This window comes from Mus caroli, unplaced genomic scaffold (genome assembly GCF_978045245.1).
Source record: "Mus caroli unplaced genomic scaffold, Mus_caroli_1 scaffold_2, whole genome shotgun sequence".
Lineage (NCBI taxonomy): Eukaryota > Metazoa > Chordata > Mammalia > Rodentia > Muridae > Mus > Mus caroli.
In genome coordinates, this window is record NW_028227257.1 from 171,803,989 (window position 1) to 171,826,614 (window position 22,626).

General features: G+C 44.6%; 1 protein-coding gene across 5 annotated transcripts in view; it reads right to left on the reverse strand.

Moving 5' to 3' along the window:
• Sfmbt2 (Scm like with four mbt domains 2) overlaps window positions 1-20,331 on the reverse strand; it is a 189,329-nt gene extending 168,998 nt beyond the window's left edge. For 2 of the 5 annotated variants that reach the window (XM_029469524.2, XM_021182776.2), the window contains exons 1-2: window positions 18,212-18,463; window positions 10,604-10,654 (exon numbers count right to left, since the gene is read on the reverse strand). The gene's annotated coding sequence lies outside the window, so the exon portion shown is untranslated. Of the gene's footprint in view, window positions 1-9,883; window positions 9,928-10,603; window positions 10,655-18,211; window positions 18,464-19,376; window positions 19,428-20,273 lie in introns of those variants that run through there. The other 3 variants (XM_029469511.2, XM_029469517.2, XM_029469516.2) reach the window with 3 other exon arrangements.
• Between the last annotated feature and the right edge of the window lie 2,295 nt (window positions 20,332-22,626).

Sequence of the window (22,626 nt, forward strand, 5' to 3'; positions counted from 1 at the left end):
ACCATCTTTTCCCAGCATGCAGCCATTGATGCTACAATGAACCTAAATCGCTCCGCAGCCAGCTCTCAGCCACTAATGTAGCCTATGGAGATAGGCAGTTCTGGGGAAAGTCTATTAACATAAGAACGGTGCACTACGCTCATACATTTACATTTACTGTCCTCTTTTAAAGTCTATTTTACTTTAAATGCGATGGGAGGTCAAGTCTTACTGGTGACAGCTGATTGATCCATTAAGCTTAACAAAATAAAGATGGAATATTTCCGAGCTGAAGATTAGCTTACTGCTTAAGTCCTCCCTAGCATGGGGGGAGCTGTGAGCACCACTCTCCCTCGCCACAAAAACAAAAAGAAAAGTCACACACAAATACTTTGCTTAAGTTTTTGTGTGTTGTTACTTTTTACACAGGATCTCACACAGCCCAGATGAGCCTCGAACTCTATGTAGCTAAGGCTAGTTTTGAACTCCTGATCCTCTGGTCACCATATACAAACACTAGGATTACAGACAGGCATATTGGCCATGCCTGGCTAATAACAGGATATTTCGAAAAGCAAATCCTTTTATTAACAACAATGTTCTCACCTCCAACGCACAAAAAGAGCTATTTTTAGAAGGAAGCATATTTCCTTTTCGGGGTGTGTGTGGCTGTGTGTGTGTGTGTGTGTGTGTGTGTGTGTGTGTGTATGTCCTCATCTGTAAATCCTCCATGAAGCTATGCCTCCCATCCCTTTTTGGCTCCTATTTTTAAATAAACTCTATAATTTCAAAACCAAAGTTAAAGATGTCTATTAAAATGTGGCAGAATTCTTCTTCCAAAGATAGATAAAGAAAGTTCATCGAACTGCTTGTCTAAAAGGGAACTTCCTTTTATTACTCTAAGCTATGGCAGCAGGATTGGCTCTGAGGCTTCAGAGGCTGGGGAACCACAGAACTGGAGTATGGGAAACTTACTGCAAAAGTCGCCTTGGCGCAGTGAAAGGAACCATTAACTTGAATATGGAGTAACTAAGCCATTATCAAGCTGTGGGACATAAATTAACCTTTCTGTGCCACACATTTCTCATCAGTTAAATAAGAGGTTTGATTACATGCAATCAAAGAGCCTTTTCAACTCCAAAAGGCTGAGAATCTATGAGGCCTCCTTAGTATTAATTGGGTATTTTCTCCATCAGACTTTCATTTTATCTGAATCACACTTAATACGATAAAGTCTATCCCCCTCTTAGTCTCCCTCTGCCTCTTCTATCTATTTGGGGCGTACTCACAGAATACAACTAACTCTAGCATGAGTTAAGCAAAGCTTTGTCAGGGAGAAAAGGAGTTGGGAAGGACACTCACTGGATGTGATTGCAAAACCTACCTAAAATCAGAAGGGCAGAATTATCAATTCTGCATGTCATCACCACCCAAAGGAACTTTCCACACATGTCTGGTGACATGGTCCCCATGAGTTCCACGTGGCTACTGAGCACACAAAATATAGCCGTGTAACTAAGTGAAGTTTGGATTTTAATTTCAGCATTTGGAAATTGGAGGAAAGAAAGATTTGAGACAGAGTCTCTGCTAGCTCACGTTAGTCTCAGACCTTCTATGTAGCCAAGAATGACACTGAATCCCTGAATCCCCTCCCTCTGAGGCCCAAGTACTCAGATCGATCATGGGCATGTTCCACAGGATTGCCTACAGCAAATTGATATTTAAATATCTGGAGTTGGCGAGATAGTTTAATCAGGCCCTTGCCTTACAAGCAAGTATTTGCTTCTAAGCAATAACCAGACAGTGTTTAAATGAAAAGCCAGGCACGGGTCACTTACACAAGCCCAGCAGTGCAGAGCCTGTGACAATCAGACCCCTTGGGCTCACAGGCCAGCCAGGCTACCCTACTCAGTAAGCTCAGGTGGGGAGACATAGAGTAGAATGAACTCAGACTGGACTCTCCCCAGGAGCTAAGAAGAAGTCCTTTAAACTCCTAGGAACAAGTTGAGAATACTCCCTGGGAGATTTGATGTCATGTGGCTCATTAGGATCTGTTGGGAGCAGACATTTCCTGGTAACCAAACTCAAAGATCACGTGGTGTTGGAGAAGGAGGTTTTATTGTGGTGACTTTTGGATGCAAAGAATCCAGCGAAAGAACTGCCAGGCAAAGATCTGGGAAGAACACACAGAGAGAACACAGATACTGAGCAGCCTTGAGTGTGGAGAGGCAAAGTCCAAATCCAAGGCAGAGAAAAACCTTCAGTTCAACCGCCCATCCCAAGTTGTGCAATAAAAAATACTCTCGACTAAATAAACAAACAAAAGAACCAACAAGACAGAAAGACAAACAGGCAGGCTGGCAGATGGACAGGCACACCCACCCAGGCACGCGCACACACACAACTTAAACGTCCACGGGTCCAACAGTTGTGCGCTAGACAAGCAGCACTGAGAAACCTCGTGTCAGAGCCTTTGGAACACATCCTAAGCCACCACCAATTCTTGGCTCTCTCAAACTATTCATTTAATTTAATAATGTTAAAAGAGAACGTAGGGATTTCAAAGCCTAAGAAACTACAAATGATCCTGTTTCCCTCTACTAGCAGCGTGTGGCTTTCTCTAGTACCAGGCCAGCCGGTTACTGAGTGTGGTGGCTTTGACAGCAGACAATGTCAACGGAGAAACAATCTTAGAAACTAACCTATTTGTATTCACACTACAACTACTTACTTTTCTCGTTTATTGTAAATTCAAAAAGAGGCATTCCACCTGAAAAATGTTGTCGGATACAAATGGAAAGTCCATGAATATACCCATTTATAACTCGGGCATCAGTGGGTTTCTGCAGCACTTATCAAATGGGGCTTGTTGATGAAGTCTTTGTGACACCGCAGTGGTTCAGCCTTGTATTCATGTCTATATCACAAGACATTATGGATGGGTGGGGAGTCTGTAAGTCAGACATCGATGTAAATGTACCCAATGGATCATTTTAAATAGAACTCAGAGGGACCAACATAGGCAACAAAGAGAAAGTCCCCAAGCTGAGCGGAAGAATTAAACCTCACAACACCCCAAGACTTTTCCTTTCTGTACTGTGTGTGTGTGTGTGTGTGTGTGTGTGTGTGTGTGTACAGGTATGTGGAAGTGAATATCCATGTATGCATCTGCGTGTGGAAGCCAAATTTAGAAGCCAAGTGTCAGGGGTGCCCATAGAGTCAGCTCGTAAGAGTCAGGGTTCTGCCTGCCTCAACCTCCCCCGAGGTTGACAGGAATGCTGAGGATCGACCTCAGGTTCTCATGTTTGCCCAGAAAGCCCCTTCCCCAGTCAGCAAACGCCTGCCATGGGCCCTGCAACCTTTCTTTGTAGCCTTGTGCATGGCCACAGAACACTTCCTTGGCAAATAGTGTGCCCTGTTCGTTCATTCTCGGGTTTCAACGATGTTTGTACTTTCTTTCCTACATAAAGCATGAGCGCAATCTTGACAGAAATCCGGGAAAATAAAATGAATCAGTAAACAAAAATCATTTTTAACCCTGACACCTAGGGAAAATCACTTGCGTGTGTCTCTACCTTCTCAAGATGGTTTCTTGGTGCGTATTTTTGTAAGTTCATAAAAAAAAAAATCAGAATCTAACCCAATTTTCATCTAACGTTATAGAGAGAGCATTTTCCGATGCTGTAACAATTCCTTGAGAGCAGGAAAAATGGCTGTATAATGGATAGGGTAATGTTTTTAGGCTTACATCAAGTAGGTAAATTTTTTCTGCTGAAGACTATTCACATTGCAAATGCCATCTCTGGCTTGAAAAAGAATTGCAGTGTACACTGATGTGTTCGTTGAGACATTTAAATTCCGTAAGAAAAATAGAACGAGGATCCCCCCTTGCCTGGGCTCACTCTGAAGAGCATAAAGAAGCCAACAAGAGAGTAGTTACAGCTCATCTCCACAATAAAACAAAGAATGGAGCAGCGGCTGGGGAGGCAGGAGCTTCCACCAGCACGGTGCCTGCAAACAGGACCTGAGTCTGGATGCCCTGCACACAGGCTTTAAAAAAGAAGGGCAAGGGGCAGAAGCATCTGTAACCCCAGCCTTGTGAGGGGCTCAGGGCAGGCAAGAGCTTAGCGCATGCGGTCTAGCCAATAAGGAAGCATCTCCCCTCCCCCATCTCTGTTCAGAGAGCTGGAGTCTCAAAAAAAAAAAAAAGGTTTAGAGCAGTAGAGGAAGAAATTTAGTGTTAACCTATGTCCTCAACACGCACATTCACATACATAACATAACATACAAATATACAAAATAAAAGAATAAATTAACTATGCAAATAGTGTTAAATTTCACTGGTGGCAGTGGCCACTTGTACCATTTTGTCTACTCCAGGCAACACTGGAGCTTTTCCTAACTGTCTTTTAGCTTCTCCCTGTTGCTGATGCAGCACACTCTCTGGTGGCTCCCTAGAGAAGGACTGAGTGCAGAATGTGCCAGGCCTTGTTTTCAATGTGGCTCACATATTTTAACCTAATCCCTTAGGTGGATAAAGATATCGTAAGTTGGTGGCTTGCAAACTAAAAGCAACTACCAACCAAGTCTAAAGGCTACCGTATTGCATGCCAGGGAGCCCCTGGAGGAAGGAAGAAGAGACCTCCACACACTGCAGCAGGCACGTGTGCACACAGGCAATCGAGCACGCACGCACTCACACACATGCATACTCGAACACATAAAAAATGTAGTGTAAAAAAAGTTTTATTCTTCAATTAGAAAAAGACCTATCCTCCAAAGTCAGGGCATCCCTCCATGGCCTGCCAGCCTCCACCCTCGAAGGCTCAGATGTCACCTGACATTCTGGCCTTTGGAGGTTCAGAAATGTCACCACGGTGTCCAATGGCAATCTATTTTAAGGCATGGAGGCACCCACTGGCTTCTGCCAATTTCCTTAACACTTTATGGAATTGTGGCTAATTCCCTCAACTTCATTTTCTCTTTCATTCCAATATTCATGCATTCAAAGGCTAGACCTCCTTCATTTCTCCTTATATCTTATACCTTTCTTTAAAAATTAAATTCAGGGCTGGTGAGATGGCTGAGCAGTTAAGAGCTCTTCCATAGGTCCTGAGTTCAAATCCCAGCAACCACATGATGGCTCACAACCATCCATAACGAAATCTGATGCCCTCTTCTGGAGTGTCTGGAGACAGCTACAGTGTACTTACATATAATAAAAATAGATAGATAAATAAATAAATAAATAAATAAATAAATAAATAATTTTTAAAAATAAATAAAACCCTTGCCTTCTTAATCTACCACCAGGATTGTGTCCTCGGAGCCTTCTCTGGCCACTATTAACTCCCAAAACCTTTATTCTCCAAAAGCTCTTTCACACTTGCATTTGCCTTGTGGCTATTGTTTTTTACTCCCCAACTCAGAAAGAAAAAAGAAAAGGTAATTTTTTCCAGGTAGTAAATAAAATGAGAATATTTACATGAAGCCCTGCATGTCTGAATCGCAGCTACGTCGCTCCACACGCTACGTCGCTCCACACGCTACGTCACTCCACACGCCACGTCACTCCACACACTAGCACTTCCAAAAGGAGCTCGGGAAACCCTGGAATCTTTCAAAAGATTCCAACCCAAAAGGAAAATTTCAAAGGCATCTAAAGGCAGCACAACCAAGTTTGGGACCAAACTTTGATCTCTGAAAAACCATACCATCTTTCCTGTTCCTAAAAAGCTACATGCAAATAGCTGGGGATCGCTAGAGACTAAGGAGACAGCGTCTGCAAATGGCTTTGAAGATGAGGAGCAGCTTTAAGTGATGGACGGTCGGACTCTCCCATCATCCCTTTTATTTATATGCACCTTGTCACCAGGCCCATTCTACTAATAACGCCTGACTATGTACATTGCTTCGGGCTTTCACCAGCCAACTCTCAGCCTTCCTGAGAACAGAGAAGCCCTACCTCCTCCCATCAGCAAGTGAGATGCACTGATTGTCTGGAGCAGAAGGTCCGTGGGATGGTGCCATCTACCATCCGATCAGAGTTTGACTCACCTTGATTAAGACAGCAATTTACTCTCCATTTTTCAACCAGACTTCATTGGTTTCCCCTTAAATAGATTGAAATCTGACACAAATTGCTGCCCCGGTATAAGAAATGCTAATTTTTTGCAATCAGATTCATACCCCAATACTGGGAAATAAGATATGTTCGAAATAGCAGGCATTCCAGGAGAAAATACTAGGGCTGGAGCCAGCTACTACCTCCTACAGTCACATTTTGTCTCTAATTCACTGAGTTTAATGGGCCTCCCTTAACTCAATCCTCAAACAGTGTATGCTACAGGAACTATAAAGTGAGCAGTGTCCGATGCTTACAGCAGGGCATTTGCAGAATGAGCCTCCCAGGCTAGGGAAATGACTCCGTTAATAAAGTGTTTGCTCTGCAAGCACAGGGTCCTGAGTTCAAGTCCTAGGATCCACATAAAACAAAACCAAATAGGAAATGCCTATTATCACTGGACTGAGTGACCAGCCAGTCTACCAGAATCAGTGAGATCCAGGTTCAGTGTGCGTCCTGTTTCAAAATACAGCGAGAAAGACACTGAATTGTCAGCCTCTACCCTCCACAGGCTCACACCTGTGTCTGTACACACACACACACACACACACCACAAACAAAAATAATTAACCTAAAATTTAAAAGTAAGCCTCTGTCATGGTTAGCTTTAAGCATGAACTGTCAACTCGGAATCAATCACCTTGGAAAAGAATCTCAGTGAAGGGTTGTCTACATGAGGTTGGCCTATGGTCCTGTCTATACAAAAGTACTTTAATTAAACTAATGGATGTGGGAAGATTCAACACACTGTGGGCAGCACCATTCCATAGGCAAGGGAGTCCTGAACTGTATGTATATGCATGGAGAAATTGAGCTGCGTACATGAAAGCAATCAAAGATTCATTTCCATCTGCTCTGTGTATGTCCTGTGACTAGCTGTTCAAAGTTCCTTCCCTTAAATGGTGGACTGTATAACATTGGATTAAAAGACAAATAAAAACCCATTTCTCTCCCTAGGTTGCTTTTTTGTCAGGAAATTTTATCACAGCAACAGGAATGTGACTAGTACAGCCTCCTATGAGAAGGAACAAATTTCAACATTCTGATCTGCTGTACTCTGTCTTAAAAAAAAAATCATGCCAGGCAGTGATAGTTCATGCCTTTAATCCCAACACTTGGGAGGAAGAGGCAGGCATATTTCTGAGTTCAAAGCAGCCTGGTCTACAGAGTGAATTCCTCAGGACAGCCAGGGCTACACAGAGAAACCCTGTCTCGAAAAAACAAACAAACAAAGAAAAAAATCATTCATTTATCAGCTAGTTACTTACAAGTTATTTATTTACTGTAAAAGAAAGAAAAGACTGTGAACTACTCAGTTAAATACCACTATAAGTTGAGATTCCCTTATCTAAAGTTCGTAGGACCAAAAGTGCCTTGTACTTTGGATATTTTTTCTCAGAGTTTGGAGGATACAAATACATAACAGGATGATAGAGAGCAAAGTCTCGATATGAAATTTATCATGTTTCTTACATAAACACTTGATACATGCAGCCTGAAGTTAGTCAATATCAAGGGATTTTTGTTGTTTTAAAAACTGTTGAGTATTCAGCCAAGACTGGTCTAGAACTTACAGGGTCCTAGTGCTGGCTGGCATTTCTGGTAGTGCCTCTATTCCCAGCTTTTTTTACAAGGCTGCTAACACTAGGAACCTGAATCAGAACTTCATGGTGTGGACTTTTCCACATGCAGTGCCCCTTTAGTTCTCCAAAGGTTTTCAATTTCACAGCATTTTGCATTTCAGATTTTTGGATTAGGAAATTCGACCTGCATACAAGAGGATTTGCCATCAGAGTACCAAATTAGGGTTTCTTGTGCCAGGAATCTGCATCCAAGCCACAAAGGATGCAATTTGGACATAGAATCAAGCAGAAGAAATAGATAGATAAAAAAAAGAAAGAAAGAAAGAAAGAAAGAAAGAAAGAAAGAAAGAAAGAAAGAAAGAAAGAAAGGAAGGAAGGAAGAAAGAGACAGAGAGACAGAGAGGAGGAGGAGGAGAAGGAGAAGAAGAAGGAGGAGGAGGAGGAGGAGGAGGAAGGGAAGGAGGGAGAAAAGAGGGAGGGGTAGGGAAGGGAGAAGAGAGGAGGGGCAATCCCCTTTCAAGGGTTGTGTTTTCTCCTGCTCACAAAAAAGTAGAGTGTTTCTCTCCCTCACTTGATTAACCTAAAAGCTTTTTTTTTTTGAGACAGGGTCTCACTATGTAGACCAAACTAGCCCAAACTCAGATATCCACCAACCTCTGCCTCTTGAGTCTTGGGGTTAAAGATGTACACCACCAAGCCTGGCACAAGGAGAAACTTAAGTTTTACAGTTTGCACAGACATGGCTTTCTTGGTTCGGACACATTGCACAAACTCCAAATGTGAGATTTCTCATGTTTACTAATATGCAAAAGAATCGACTACAGCATCATCCCAATGGTTATAAAGTGAGTCTATTAAATTTCTATTACACATTATGCAACTACATAGTAGTTAATTAATGTTAACTAGACAATGACTACTCAGCCATAAGAATTCTGAAGGTGGGGACATTTACAAGAGCTTTCAATGCTCTGGATTGCATAGGTACTGTCTAATAGACAGGGTCCAATGTGCTGGTTGATGCTTATAAATTGAGAACTTCAAACCAGACAGATGCTCGGCAACAGCTCCTGGCAGATAACTTCAGCCAAGCTTACAATAAGGAAACATTTCCGGGCCAAGACAGTGCCTGCCATGCAAATAAGACGGGGTGAGTTCGTATCCCCTGTACTCCTGTACCTACATAACAGGTCAGGTCTAGGCTCAGTACTATGGAGGGGAAGAGGCAGGTCCTCGGAGCTTGGTGGCCAGCAAGAAGAGCTGACCCAGTGTGTTCCTGGGGCAGTGAGAGATCCTACCATTAATGAAAATGAAGTCAAACCACTGACCGCCACATGCATTTCCATACACATGGACACACGTTCACATATCCACACAATAAAATATACATATACCACTCACAACCCACACAGACCATGTAGACACATACACAAAAGCAATTCAAGCCGGCAGCCAGAACACTACAACCGACAGCAGCCTTGGGAGCAACCTCTTTAAAATCTTGATCAGAAAGCAAGTCTGAAGAGCTCCACCATCTGGCTGGGAATTTACACAAGTCTGGGAGCTTCTGTGTGTTTAAGACACAAATTTGCATATACATCCAATTTTAATAAATCATATCATTGAATGCATGGGAACTTAACTAAGTAAACTGAAAATTTATGTGGAGTAAATACAAACACCCTATTTGACTTAAGAAAGAACTTAGAAAACATATAGGAATTTACAGAAGACAGATTGTCCTGCCTCATGACACAAGAACATACCGTCATCCACTATCATACCAAAAGCTGATCCTCACAAAGAGAGCAAATACATGGTAATGTTTTGAGTCAGGCCTCATTCATAGCTGTACTTGGCCACGTTCAGCCCACGGGTGGTAGTTCAGACCATCTTGATACACTAGGTATAGTAATACCACTTACCAACATGAAATCCTTCACATTTTAACCCTTACAAGTAATGGGCTCTCAGCTGCAAAACAGACTGTTCTGGAAGCCTTCTCGAATAGGGCAAAAAGGGAATGAAAAAGAAAGCACTAGAATAAAAGAAGGCCTCAATTTTCTCTTCTACAAAATAAGGGAGACAACCTCTCATTTACCTGAGATGTAGCTGAGACAGACATCAGAATAAAAAAAAAAAAAAAAAGAATCAGACATTTTAAGTTCCGCAATAAATTTTCCATTTAGTTACTTACGATATTTGAAGGGAGGGCTCAGGGGATGTCTGTCAGCAAAATGCCTGCAATGCAAACATGAGGAAGTCCAGCATGATAGCTCCCTCTAGTCATCTCAGAACTCAGGAGGTAGACACAGTGTGTCCCTGGGGTTTGTTTGGTTAGCCAGATTAGTTAATCCAAGTCCCAGAACAATGAGAGAGGCTGTCTTAAAAACCAAGGGAAGAGTGCCTGAGACAACTCCCAAAGTTGCCTAGCTCTCTGCTCGCTCGCTCTCGCTCCCTCCCTCCTTTCCTCCCTCCCTCCCTCTCCCCAATGAAGAACTGTAAGCAGTTTCTGTACTGGCTCCCAACTGTAATTCCAGGATGAAGAAAGCTTAAGCAACAAGTCTCCCAAGAGTTCAAGGCCAGCCACCTATGCCATAGAATGAGATCTTGTCTCAAAAAAAGGAACACTACAACAGAATAGAACCATGGCTGGCAAACAGCAGATATTTAAATATGCAGCTGTTCCATTAAGAACATTTTTGAACAACCAGATTAACCCATGACACAAACTCATCTCCAGCTCCTCAGAGATGGATGCTCTCTGTCAAAGGGACCTGGTGCTCACTTCAAATAGGCTTAATAAGTGGCTCTGCAGGAACTTGAACTTGGAATTCCAGACTCCAGTAACATGATTCAGAGCATGTATTAGTTTTGATCAAATGTGAGGAAAAGAAAGTAAAATGACTGCACTTACCAGGGATCTGAGAAGGTACAGCCTGATATCTCTTTTTCTCAGGGAATAAAACTGTAGGGGGAAAAAACTCTCAGAATGAAAACAAGCCTATCTTAAGTAAAAGGAGATTGTCTGATCATTTTAACAATGCAGAAGACACGCTGATAACCACTATCACAATCTGCCTTTCTGATGTTTCACAGGAATCTTCCAGAGCCCCTAATTTCCCCTCCCCCAATAAGATTACTGGATGTGTGTTGAACTAATACAGCACACTAAAGAAAAAGTTGGGCCAAAAGCAGATAAGAAGAAAGGAAGGAAGGAAGGAAGGGCAGAAAGACAAAAAGACAGAAGGAAGAAAGGAGAGAGAGGGAGAAAGGGAGGGAAGAAAGCTGATTTTAAAATAGGCTTCATAAAGGATACACACGTCTGTGTGTGTGTGTGTGTGTGTGTGTGTATGCTTAAGAGTGAAAAAATAATGATAAACAAAATAAATAAATAAACGTCCTATGATCTTTAAGCCCCATCCCTTCCCACTGGAAATCTCCAGGCCACTCTCCTCCACTACACTAACAACACTACATTTGCTCTGGCTTATACAGGTTCTAACTATTTACAAATTATTTTACAAATGGTCTACCAAAAAATTCAATTTTAAACTATTTTTCCCAGAAAATCAGAAAAACACAACGTATTCTTTCTTTCGTCACTATGTAAAATTTGCATAGTAATTAAGGAAAGCCACTGGTGTTGTCATGGTTTGTACATGAACCGATCCCCATGAGGGGAGGCTCATATATTCAATATGAGGGGGAGGTTCATATATTCAAAAGTTGATTCTCAACTGGTGGGGCTGTTTGGAAAGGCTCTGGAAACAGGACAGACAAGGCTTAGAAAGAGAATTAGATCGCTGGGGTCACGTTCTTGGGAGCTGTCTCTTGTCTTGCCTCCTCCCTCTGTGTACCACGTATCATATATATGATGAGGGGTTCAGACTCAGCACCATACACCCACTACCATGATGTTTTGTCTAGCCACAAACCCAAAACAAGAGTCAAGGGCTGTAGATACAAAGATTTGAAATAGTGAACTGAGAGATACCTTTCTCCCTGTAGGTCAGGGTTGTTTTTTTTTTTTCTAAGAATTATTATTTATTTTATGTATGTGAGTATATAGTCACTCTCTTCAGACACCAGTAGAGGGCATCGGATCCCATTACAGATGGTTATGAGTCACCATGTGGTTGCTGGGAATTGAACTCAGGAACTCTGGAAGAAGTAAGTGTTGGCTATGTGTAAATCAGTATAAATGGGATGGTTAATATATTGTGTGTGACCCGGGCATGGTGGCGCACGCCTTTAATCCCAGCACTCAGGAGGCAGAGGCAGAGGCAGGCAGATTTCTGAGTTCAAGGCCAGTCTGGTCTACAAGTGAGTTCCAGGACAGCCAGAGCTACACAGAGAAACCCTGTCTCGACAAAAACAAAACAAAAAAATATATTGTGTGTTGTAAAGAGAGGCTCAGGATAGAACTTTGAGCTTAGCAGGGAGTGTGGGGTAGGCACACTGTCAGGTCAACTTTCTTCTGAAAAGATGCTGTCCTCTCTCTGTCCAACCGATAAGTTATGGGAGAGCAGTGAGTTAAAAGAGATATAACATCACTATTCATTATAGTTATGCATTAAGGAAGATATGAGGCCTGCATCAATCAGACTTTTTATCACTGAGTGAAATACCTGACATACAGGGCTGGAGAGATGGCTCAGTAGTGAAGAGCACTGACTGCTCTTCCGGAGGTCCTGAGTTCAATTCCCAGCAACCACATGGTGGATCACAACCATCTGTAATGGGATCTGGTGCCCTCTTCTGGTGTGTCTGAAGACAGCCACAGTGTACTCACATACATTAAATAAATAAATAAATAAATAAATAAATAAATAAATAAATAATCTAAAAAACAATGCCCTGATCTTATAAAGGATCTACAGCCCAGTGGCCAGGACTGAAGATAGAAAGTTTTGAGTCTTCCAGTAAATGGTGGATACTTTCTCACTGGCTACCGGTATGCCCTAGCCACCAAGATACAATGCAGACATTAGCCAAGGCAGTCTGAATACCTCCACCAGGTCTGGAAGAATGGCATGCACTGTTTTCTGGGAAGGTCCATTTTATACCTAGCAATGAGTACGCTCAAATCAACCCAGGCATTAATTTCTTCATGAGCTGCATTCAAAGAAGCCTCACAAAACCCAGTCTGAACATTACTTCTCTGAGCAGAAATCAAAGCAAGGCCTCATGTGGCTCTCACACCACTCAATAAGAAACAGCACTCACTTCTGCCCAGTGACCTACAACTCACCAGCTGCTCTCAGACCTACTTGCATCTGGGGAAGCTCAAGCATAGTTTGAGCATGTTAGCACAGAGTGTGTCAGGTCACAGCCTTTGTCTCTTTGTTCCTGGTCCCTCATGGTAACCTGGTCATCACTGAGTCAGTCTCCAGTCCGATGCCCTTTTGTTAACAAGAAGACTCAAACTCAGTAACTATATTCATCCCAGGTCACACAGCTCAACAGAGCCATCAATCTCTGAAACTAGAGGCCACACCTCCCAACTTTTTCTTCTCCCCTCCTATCAACAATTTTCCTTATATACAGAGGCATACATTCCTGAGTTATCAAGCTGAATACACAGGATACCCTTCCATTTTGTGGCAGCACATATAATTTCCCCTAAATTTTCTTGCAATTGTAGATCAGAGATACCAAGTCAATACTAAAGCAATATGGGTGTGAGATTTGGGGACAGGGCATAAACTGTATTCCGAGTTAAAATTTTCAGTATCGTTTTGGTCCTTTCTGAGCTTCTGCTTTGTAACAAGATAAATGCCCTTTTGAGCCCTGAAGTATTACATAAACATAAAAGTTCCAAATCCTGAAATACAGAGAGAAAAATTTTATCCAAACTGGAGGGTATTTAGACCCAACTGTAGACCTTCTTTGTTCAAAACAAATTTTTTAAGAAGACAGAAAACTCTTTCAACATCTGCACAGAAAGTTGTAGACTTAATTGTGAGCCTCAGAAAGTCTGAGTTTTGATGTATGGATTTACATTCAGTTACCTTGGTTTTTGTTGTTGTTGTTTTGTTGTTGTTGTTGTTTTGTCTTTTTTTTTCTCCAAAGCTGAGGACCAAACCCAGGGCCTTGCGCTTGCTAGGCAAGTGCTCTATCACTGAGCTTAAATCCCCAACCCCATGGATTTACATTCAAAACCTAGTTATATTAAGAAAACGGAATCGCATGTATTTAGGTTCAGCTCATAACAAAGTTAACACTTCTTGTTTCTTCCCAGAGGTCTTTGGGGGTAATTACTGCTATGAAGAAAAACAACAAAAAGTCACCTCAGCTAGAGTGGGCAGGAAAGTAATGTGATGAACATACTCAGCGAAGCTTTTGATTAGAAAAAAAAAAGAAAGAGAGAGAGAGACAGAGAGAGAGAGAGGAAGGAAGGAAGGAAGGAAGGAAGGAAGGAAGGAAGGAAGGAAGGAAGGAAGAAAGGGGTCTTGGAATCTCTGGGGTTTTGTTTTGCTGTATCAAGAATCATGGAACTAGTTATTTATCCCTATAAAAGGCCATCATTTTTTAATATGGTCTATAATATCTCTCAGCCAAACTGACTGTGTGGGGTTCATGGTCTAAGCACCCTAAATTTGTCACATAGACAGGTCTACGTTACTATTTAGAGAGCAACAGTTGGTTGCTGCTGTTTTTCTAAGATGCTGACTGCCCAGTTGCCACCCCTACACACTGTGTTCGACACTGGCCTAGGAATAAGTGTTGCCCACAGCAGAAGGAGCTTGTACAGAGGACTTATGAACTGTGTACACTCTTCCTGCCCCTTGAAGGCAGGTGAATTGTTAGGTTCTCAAAGGAAAGCTAAGTTATAAAGATCTAAAGGGCATTTTTGTTTTTGTTTTTGTTTTTATGGCTTGAAGGGGCCCAAGGAATGCAAATTCAATACTCAGTTGGGAGAAAGTCACAGATGTTTGTCTTAAAGACAGCCTGGCCAACAATTCCTTTAAAACACCAAAGCCTCTCCCTGTTTCCCACTACCTAACAGCTCAACTACCATCTCCCCAGAAAAGAAGCTAGCCTTTTTTTTCCCCTCAATACCTGCTAGAACTTCAATCTATTCATTTGGTAGTCAGGCCAGCTCTTTTGACTATGGTACCAGGATGGAGAGATGAGAGTGGCAGGCACTGACCATGGTTTACAATCCAAGATCAGTGGGTACTGATCAAAGTAGCTTCCCTAACCAAGGGCCAAGAAAGAGCTTCCCTTCCCCGTTGGCATCTGCAAGTTGGGTGTCCCAAACCGCGCGGTAGCTAGACACATGGGAAAAATGGGGAGGTAATAGAGTGGACTAGAAGTCCAGGAACTGAGCCAAAGATGCATGAATGTCCCTAGCCACTCCTTCCTGGAATCCTACCTCACCCCTCCAACTCCTCAATATCCCTAAAACTCTACAAGAGAAACTCAAGAGTTTGGGCACTCTCCCCAAACCAGACTTTCCTGGCTTTGACTCTGAACTCCTGGATGCGGCACTGACACCAATGAGGAGCCCTCACAGGGCTTTTGAGATCTCCATTTGATTTAATGCGCAAAGGTACTACACTCCAAGTGTCCCAAATCCCCTCTGTGTAGCGATGGTCGCTTGCACTCAGCTCCTCCCTCTTCCCACCGCTCCCAATGGGGAAAAAAAAAAAAAAGAACACTTGGGCCCTGCGACAATCCTCTGGAATATTCCTTGGAATTAACTGGATCCTCGCTTCCATGGGCTGACCCAATGCAAAATTGTAGATTTCGAAGCCTTGAGATGAGCTGCGCCTTCGTCAGCGGCAACGCCAGGAGGAAGAGGGGAGGGAATCATGGTTGAAATTGCAGTTTACAAACACAGAACCATTTTGTGTTTGTCCCCACCTTAACAGAACCCACGGATGTTCCCCCGAGGACGTGCCTAAGCGCAGGCTGGGAGTGCCGGGAACGCGCAGCGCGCTCCTCTTGGGAAGACGAAATGCATCCTGTCCCGCCAGCCAGCAATCGCTCAGGTCTCCCTGCGGTCTGTAATTCCTATCTTCCATCCACCCGACACCGTGAGCAGACTGGACCCCCGGACTTTGCGGAATCACCCTCTGGCTTCTTGAAGCTGCCGAGTGACCACGTTGTCGCAGTAACTACAGACCTGGCCGGTGCCTTTTTTTAAAATGCCTTCCCGACCTCGCCCTTGCGCTTTCACATTCGCTGGCGGAGTAACGTCCTCCCAGAGGAGCCCTCACCAGAGACCACAAGCGACTGGTGCGTGACTAACGCCCACTCTCCTAGGGTCTTTTCTGCTGGACCCGCGGCTCTACCCTACTCCTTTGCTGCGTCGTGGACACGGGCGACCCCTGTCGGGGACCCTGTCCCTGGTCAGGCTACTACAATCTTGCTTTGGGTGCTTTTTTTTTCCAGGTCCAGGTTAGCTGGCTTTCCTAAGAACCCCCAGAGTGACTCCAATTTTTCTGTCTGAATTCTACTTCTAGACCTCCCCATACGCATCCAGACCCCAGATGCAGACTGTTCCCTAGCGCTCCAACTTCCATTCGCACCCCAAGACTACATCCTAGCCCCGATGGAGGGCGCCACTCACAGCAGTCCAGTGGGTGGCCAAACTGGGCAAGGGACAATTCCTTCCTAAAATGCACTCCCCAGCCCTCACCTTGCTTAGAACGGGAAAATCGAAAGTGACCTGGCAACTCTACGGCTTGACCTTGTTTGCCTTTTGCTGGGAGGTCTGAACTTCCCCCGCTAGGCCCCCTACCACTCACCTTTGCGGAGAGTGCAGCAAAACAAGGGCCTATCACTAAATGTGCCTCAGACCTAATTTCGTCAGCACACAAAATCCCATTGGCTGCACGCAGCCCTCCCGATTGAACCGAGTACCCTGGACAGTTAGTCTCTTTAATAATAATGAGCACCTACTCGCTCCGCCTATTCCACGCAGGATTCATCGCTGAGGAAGAAAGAAAACACGCCCCCTAGAAAAGGGAAATTAATCATTCCCTCTGCCCTCGTGGATGATGCACCTCGTGTCAGCAGTTTGTCACGTCAGATCGTGGCAGAGTCTGGTTCCGAGACTCGTACGCACGTTGGCGTGGGGGAGGGGGCTTCTTTAAACACACCCTCGCGACTGACTGCACATGCAGAGTTTGTTCACGACCCCACAAGCACACACACCAGGCAGTTGCGCTTGGACACCCTCGTTCTGGCCCAAGGCAACCCTCCACCCTAGATCCTCTAGCAATGGACTTAGTACAGATAAACCACGGAAAAAACTGGAATACCTCGCCCCACCTCTTTTTTCCTATTTAATTCGCTAAAGCAGCTCCTGGAGTAACCAAAGAGAGTAGAAACTAAGGCGTGGCCACTTCAGTTGGGTTTTTTCCCACCTCAAAACCTTTATTTTCAGTTTTTAAAAGCCACCTTAGCCCGCCATATTGGAACTGGCACGGTGTCTAAAGACTCCTTCCCCGCTGCTGTAGCGCTTCCAAGAAAACACAAGTATTGACTGGGCTGGGGACCTGTGTCCGGCCACAGAAAACCAACCCCTTCCCACCCCTCAAATGTTCTCCCTTTCCCAGCCTAATCCCGTTCAGCCGCTCCAGGTAAAAATAAAAAAAACCCACATCCAGCAGTTCCTGCCGTTGCTTTTTTTTTTTTTTTTTTAAAGAGGATTTCACCAAGACACACGCACATAAAAATAAATAAATAAACTCCAGAGCTCGATCCTGTCAGACATTCTGAAAAGGAGCAGGATGAGTGTACACAAGAACGCCCCAAGTGACAGGATATTACTTCAAAGGGTGATAAAAATGAACAAAAAGGTCGTCCTTGCTAGAGCTCGCTCCGAAACTACTATTGACAATTTCAATTCCGCTGCACAAGGCAAATGTTTCCAATCCGGCGATTCCAAACGTCTGAGCGATTTTTGGGAACAGCCCCTACCCCACCCTTGCTGCTTTCCAATTCTCTCCACGCCATCACTTTCTTCTCTCCAACCTCCTAGCCCCCCAAATGCACACCAAAAGAGGGAGACCCCGGCTCCGAGGAGACGCGGGAACCCGGGGTAGGTGGCAGAGGAGGCTGCGCTGCTAAAGCGAGTGCACAAACGAGGAAGGTGGGCGGCGGGGAGGGAACAGACTGCACCCGGAGGAGGACGAGGTCACTTTGCAACTCCGGACAGACTCCCGCAAGGCCTGGCTTTTCAGAGCCGGGAGTCGGGGGGAAGGGGGTGGGGAATGAGAAAAAATGACAACCCAGAGCGCAGAGAGGAGTTAGAGGCTTCGCTCAAGTGCTTCTCATTTCCTCTCCAGCCTCTGCGCTTCGGTTTTTCTCCTCCTTCCTCCCCAACCCCCCGCCCCCCCCACCTCCACCCAGACTGGCTCGAGCTTCCTTCTTTTAAAAAAAAAAAACAAAAAAAAACTAAACTGGGGAAAAAAAAAAAAGACGCCTTTCGGCACACTCAACCTGCGGGCCAGAGATCTGCTCGCGGGCCGGGTTGGACGAGGGGACCGTGTCTGGGGCGGCGTCCTACCTGATTAAGTTTGTCCTGCCAGGAATGGTGGAACCTGGCCCCCGGGGGCGACCGGAGTGGGCGCCGGTCGGGCTCACCCGCCCTCTCTTGCTCACTCGCTCTCTACCCGCCGCCTCCCTAGCGCGCCCGCTCGGGTCCTCCAGCTCCCACTACAGCCTCATTCCAATATGGCATCCTCTCTATGCGCATGCCCGGCACTCTTTTTTAAGATTTCTCTCTTTCTCTGTACAGCGAACTCCTTCAACGACCTTTTTCCAATGCTCGCAAAATGTCTCGAGCCAATTAGCCTGCACTTCGTGGTAGACTCCTTCTCCCGCCCACGAGGTGACACCCTCCCCCCGCCCGCCTCCCCCCGCCTCTCCCGCCTCTCCCCCCCTCCCCCCGCCCAGGCATAGGTAGACACCTCCCCCAGCGAGCACGGACCTCGCCACGAGGACCCCTGGGGCGGGTTCCCTTCCCTCCTTTCCTTCAACTCCCTCCACAAGTGGTCCGTAGAAAGTTCACACCGCAAGCGTACCCGAACACCCATTTGCCCCAACAACTGGACTCACGCCCCAATTTCTCAGCTGTTGTTTGTTTTCTAGGTTTGCAATCCCCTGGTTTACCTAGAGCATAATCTCGTGCTTTACCCGTCCAAGAGTTTTTGAAGTGGGGAAAATGGGGGACCCTAAAAACAAAATCGAAGGTCCCGTCTGGTCTACCCCACCCTATACTTTAATTGTGCTTTTGTATGAAGAATCTCAAAATTAAAAAAAAAAAAATCTCCTGTTCTTGGGGAAGAAAAGAAGAGGTTTTCTTTGGGCCCGTACCACGCCCAAAAATGTTGGGAGTTAAGTTTGGACTGACGGGGATCTTACCAGCTACAATCTACAGGAATACGAGTGACGAAGCTCGCTGGGCTTCTGGTGGGACACCTGGCCAGGACAGGTTCCCGTAGGGTGGGGTTTCCCTGGTCCATATCAAGAAAAACCAGGTCCTTCATGATCTATAGGAATGGAGCGGAAGATCCGCCCAATCTGGTCTGCGGGGTCTACCCGCACTTTTTCACGGGCGTGGCGCAAGGGCTAAGGAGCTTCCCTGGCCTTGGGCGCAATGGTGGGACGGAACACAAACGAAATGTCCCCTATACAGAAAAGCTGGAGATGCCCAGGTAGACAAAACTCACCGTTTATGAAGCTGGGAAGCAGTAGAGCGAATAGAGAGCCGGTTCTATCGACTAGGAAACAGAAGACACAATTGCTCAAGGTCTTTGCCTTTACAACCCCGACTTCAAAAAAAAAAAAAAAATTCTTCCACTCCGTAGTCTTCTATTGCCCACCTATCCCTTACACCACTCTCCGAAAAACAACTACATCCTGAGATTTTTAGTCACCCTCCCTGATCCTAACATCCCAGCGATATTCCCACACGTGGTTCCCTAGGGAGTGGTGTGGGCTAGGAACCGCCAATAGAGTGACGGGGCCAGAGGCTAACTTTGCGCGGGAGAGATCACCAACTATGAGGCTTTAGGTCATCTAGAAGAATCTAGAAGGGAGAAGCGCAGAAATGGCTCTCGCCATTATTGGGCCTCAGGGGTGGGGGGTGGGAAGGAATGGTGGGCGAAAGTCAGAGATTCGGAGAGCGTGGTGGAAATTACAAGAGACTGAGCCCTGCCAGTCTGAGAATATTTCCTTCACATTTTAGAGAATTCTTTAGCTCTAAAGCGTCTCGCCCTGCCCATACACCTCCGGTTAGTACAGAGCCATCTAAGACCCTGAAGGCCCCAGTCATTCGCTTATCAGTATTCTCTGAGGTTCACACTTTTATCACCCGCCGGAGTTTGCCACTCCCGAAGCTTCCCGGCGTCCAACTCTTAGGAACACCAATGTATTTTTGAGCTCATCCTCCTTAAGGTCGGAGACATCTGACGGCAGAAACTTCTCAAAAATAAATTAATCCCGTCCCTAAACATTATTCATCCCATCTACAACTGCTTCTTTTATCAACCCGAGGTGATCCCAGGTGAAGAATCCGAGGATTCCAGAGTGTATGCCCTAGTTTAGGTCTCAAAGTCGCAACTCACCTCTTCTCCCTCCGTCTACTCGCAGCTCATCCTTCAGAAAGAGGTGGGAAAGAGGCTCAAAGTCACCTTTAGAGGCTTAGACCCACAAGACCCAACCTGCGCTTCCGTCCAGGGGAGTGGTCAGGGTCCTGTCCTTCCCCCTTCCCTCCCTCCTCCCCCCAATAACCAAGCGCAAAGCACTCTTAGACCGGAATAGCTCTCAACTCACACTAGGTTGTCCAACCCAACTCTCCAAAGCCCGGGTTGTGGTTGCGTTGGACGCCCTAGGCAGCAGAACTCCTTTGTGCGTCCCAGACCGCCCACCTAGCTCCCAGCTTCCCTACCAGGACTTCCGGGCAGCTCCCCTTTGGAAGGAAATAGAATTTTATCAGTCCACCAGCCACGAGGCTTGAGTTGTAACCTACCAACGCGGTAAGGGTTGCGGGTCTATTTCCTGGTTTAAAGTTACGATTGCCCACTGAACGTTGTTCCATCAAAATTTTTAAACACACACCTGATTATCTTACCTGATTCGACAAGGTAATTGAGCAAGCTCTCTGTATGGTTGATATTCAGACCCACATTATGTAATTCTGCCCAAAGATCTATAGCAAATGGCGCGGAGTTCCACCCATCCATCCATTCATTCATTCATTTGTGTATTTATCTACCTACCTGTCATGATTAAGAAATAAAAAGCATTGCGCTGTCACTGCACACAGTGGCCGCACTGTTTACACAAATTACTCCAATGATGTCTACAGCAAACGGTCTCAAAGTTCAATTTCCTTTACTTTTAATTCACTCTTGGCACATGGCTTTTCTTACGTCCTTTGGCTTTTCTTTGTGATCGTTGCTTCTGCTCCTGTTGTTTTTGTTATTTGTTTCCTTTTAACCCACCTCCCACTTTTCTCCCAGGACACCCAAAAGGCAATGAAAAGTGGCTAGCAGGTTCCCTCCGAAATTAAAGGTACTCCTTCGTCCCGTTCCAATACCGTCTAATTTCCACTTTCATTTCACAACCAGACCCTTTAGGAATGTGTGACTCCAAATGCGGGATCCACTCCAAATCAATAAAACAGTAACCATTGCCAAGAATAAAGAAAGCAGAGACAGCCTTTCCAAAGACAAAATGCACTCCAACTCAGAAGAAGTCATGTTCGGTACTGATAGTACCAAGTGATTCATTAATAAATCATTAACCCTTTCTGAAAAATCTCCCTTCAAATAAGACTCTGATAGCACTGACAATATATGCTCTTGCATTCCTAAATTCTGGCTAAGCCATTCATTTCACCACTGGGTTAAAAAGTAATTAAATTAGTTTTGTTAACTGTAAGATATATATATGCTCTTCTATTTCTCTGATGTCACAGAAAAAAATTAGAAAAATTCACAGAGGAAAAGTTTCTCCTTTATATTCTGTAAATTCCTAAGAATCATGCCATGAGAATTTACAAGGTTAAAAAAAACTGTGTGTTCATATTTATATTAGAGGCATGTAGTGGTTTAAATCTTGTTGCGTTATAAGTAATAAATAAGTGTTGCTTATTTGCTGAGCTGCATGCAGTCATTTTTTTTACATGCTCATTTCCTTCAAAAGCAAGAAGAATCCACTTTCCACAGACTTTTGTATCTAAATATTTCTTTTTAAAGATGCAGGTCATGGAAGCTTACATACAAGCAGGAGAGCTAACAGCCAAAACCAATATTTGACAAATGTGTGCAATCTTCTCTTTCCAAGGACCTTTACCCCAAAACTTGTTTCCTCTTAGACCACATAAGAGAACATTCTATTAGCCTCCTAACTCACCAAGTCTACATTCTCTCCTCTCCTCCTCTCTCTCTTTCTCTCTCTCTCTCTCTCTCTCTCTCTCTCTCTCTCTCTCTCTCTCTCTCTCTCTCTCTCTCTCTCTCTCTCTCCTTTTTCTATCCTTTGTCAACATTACAGTTCTTGGCCAAAGTACCAGGAATCAAGGGACCTTGGTCCCTGCTTTATCATTACTTATCTGTGTTACCTCTGGGAGTCCAGCAGCTTCTCTCTCTAACTGCATTTCCCCCTGTAGTTAAAATAAACACACCGGGTTAGGGTTGGATGTTCCTAAAAGTCTTTTATGACTCCAAAGATTATCTAGTGGTCTGCTTTACCCCATAGCCACAAATTGCTTTCGGTAATATTCTGACACTATCTCTACCAGTTCCACACAGTTGGGCAAAGCATAAACTCTGGGGCCACAGAAAGAGAGAAAAGAAAAATCAAGTGAACAGATCTATCGGCTCTTCTTCACCTGACTGTCCCGGGAAGGTATTCTTTGGATCGTATGTCTTCCTTTCTGGACTTCCCTCCTATTGTTACCATACTGTGTGAGTTTTA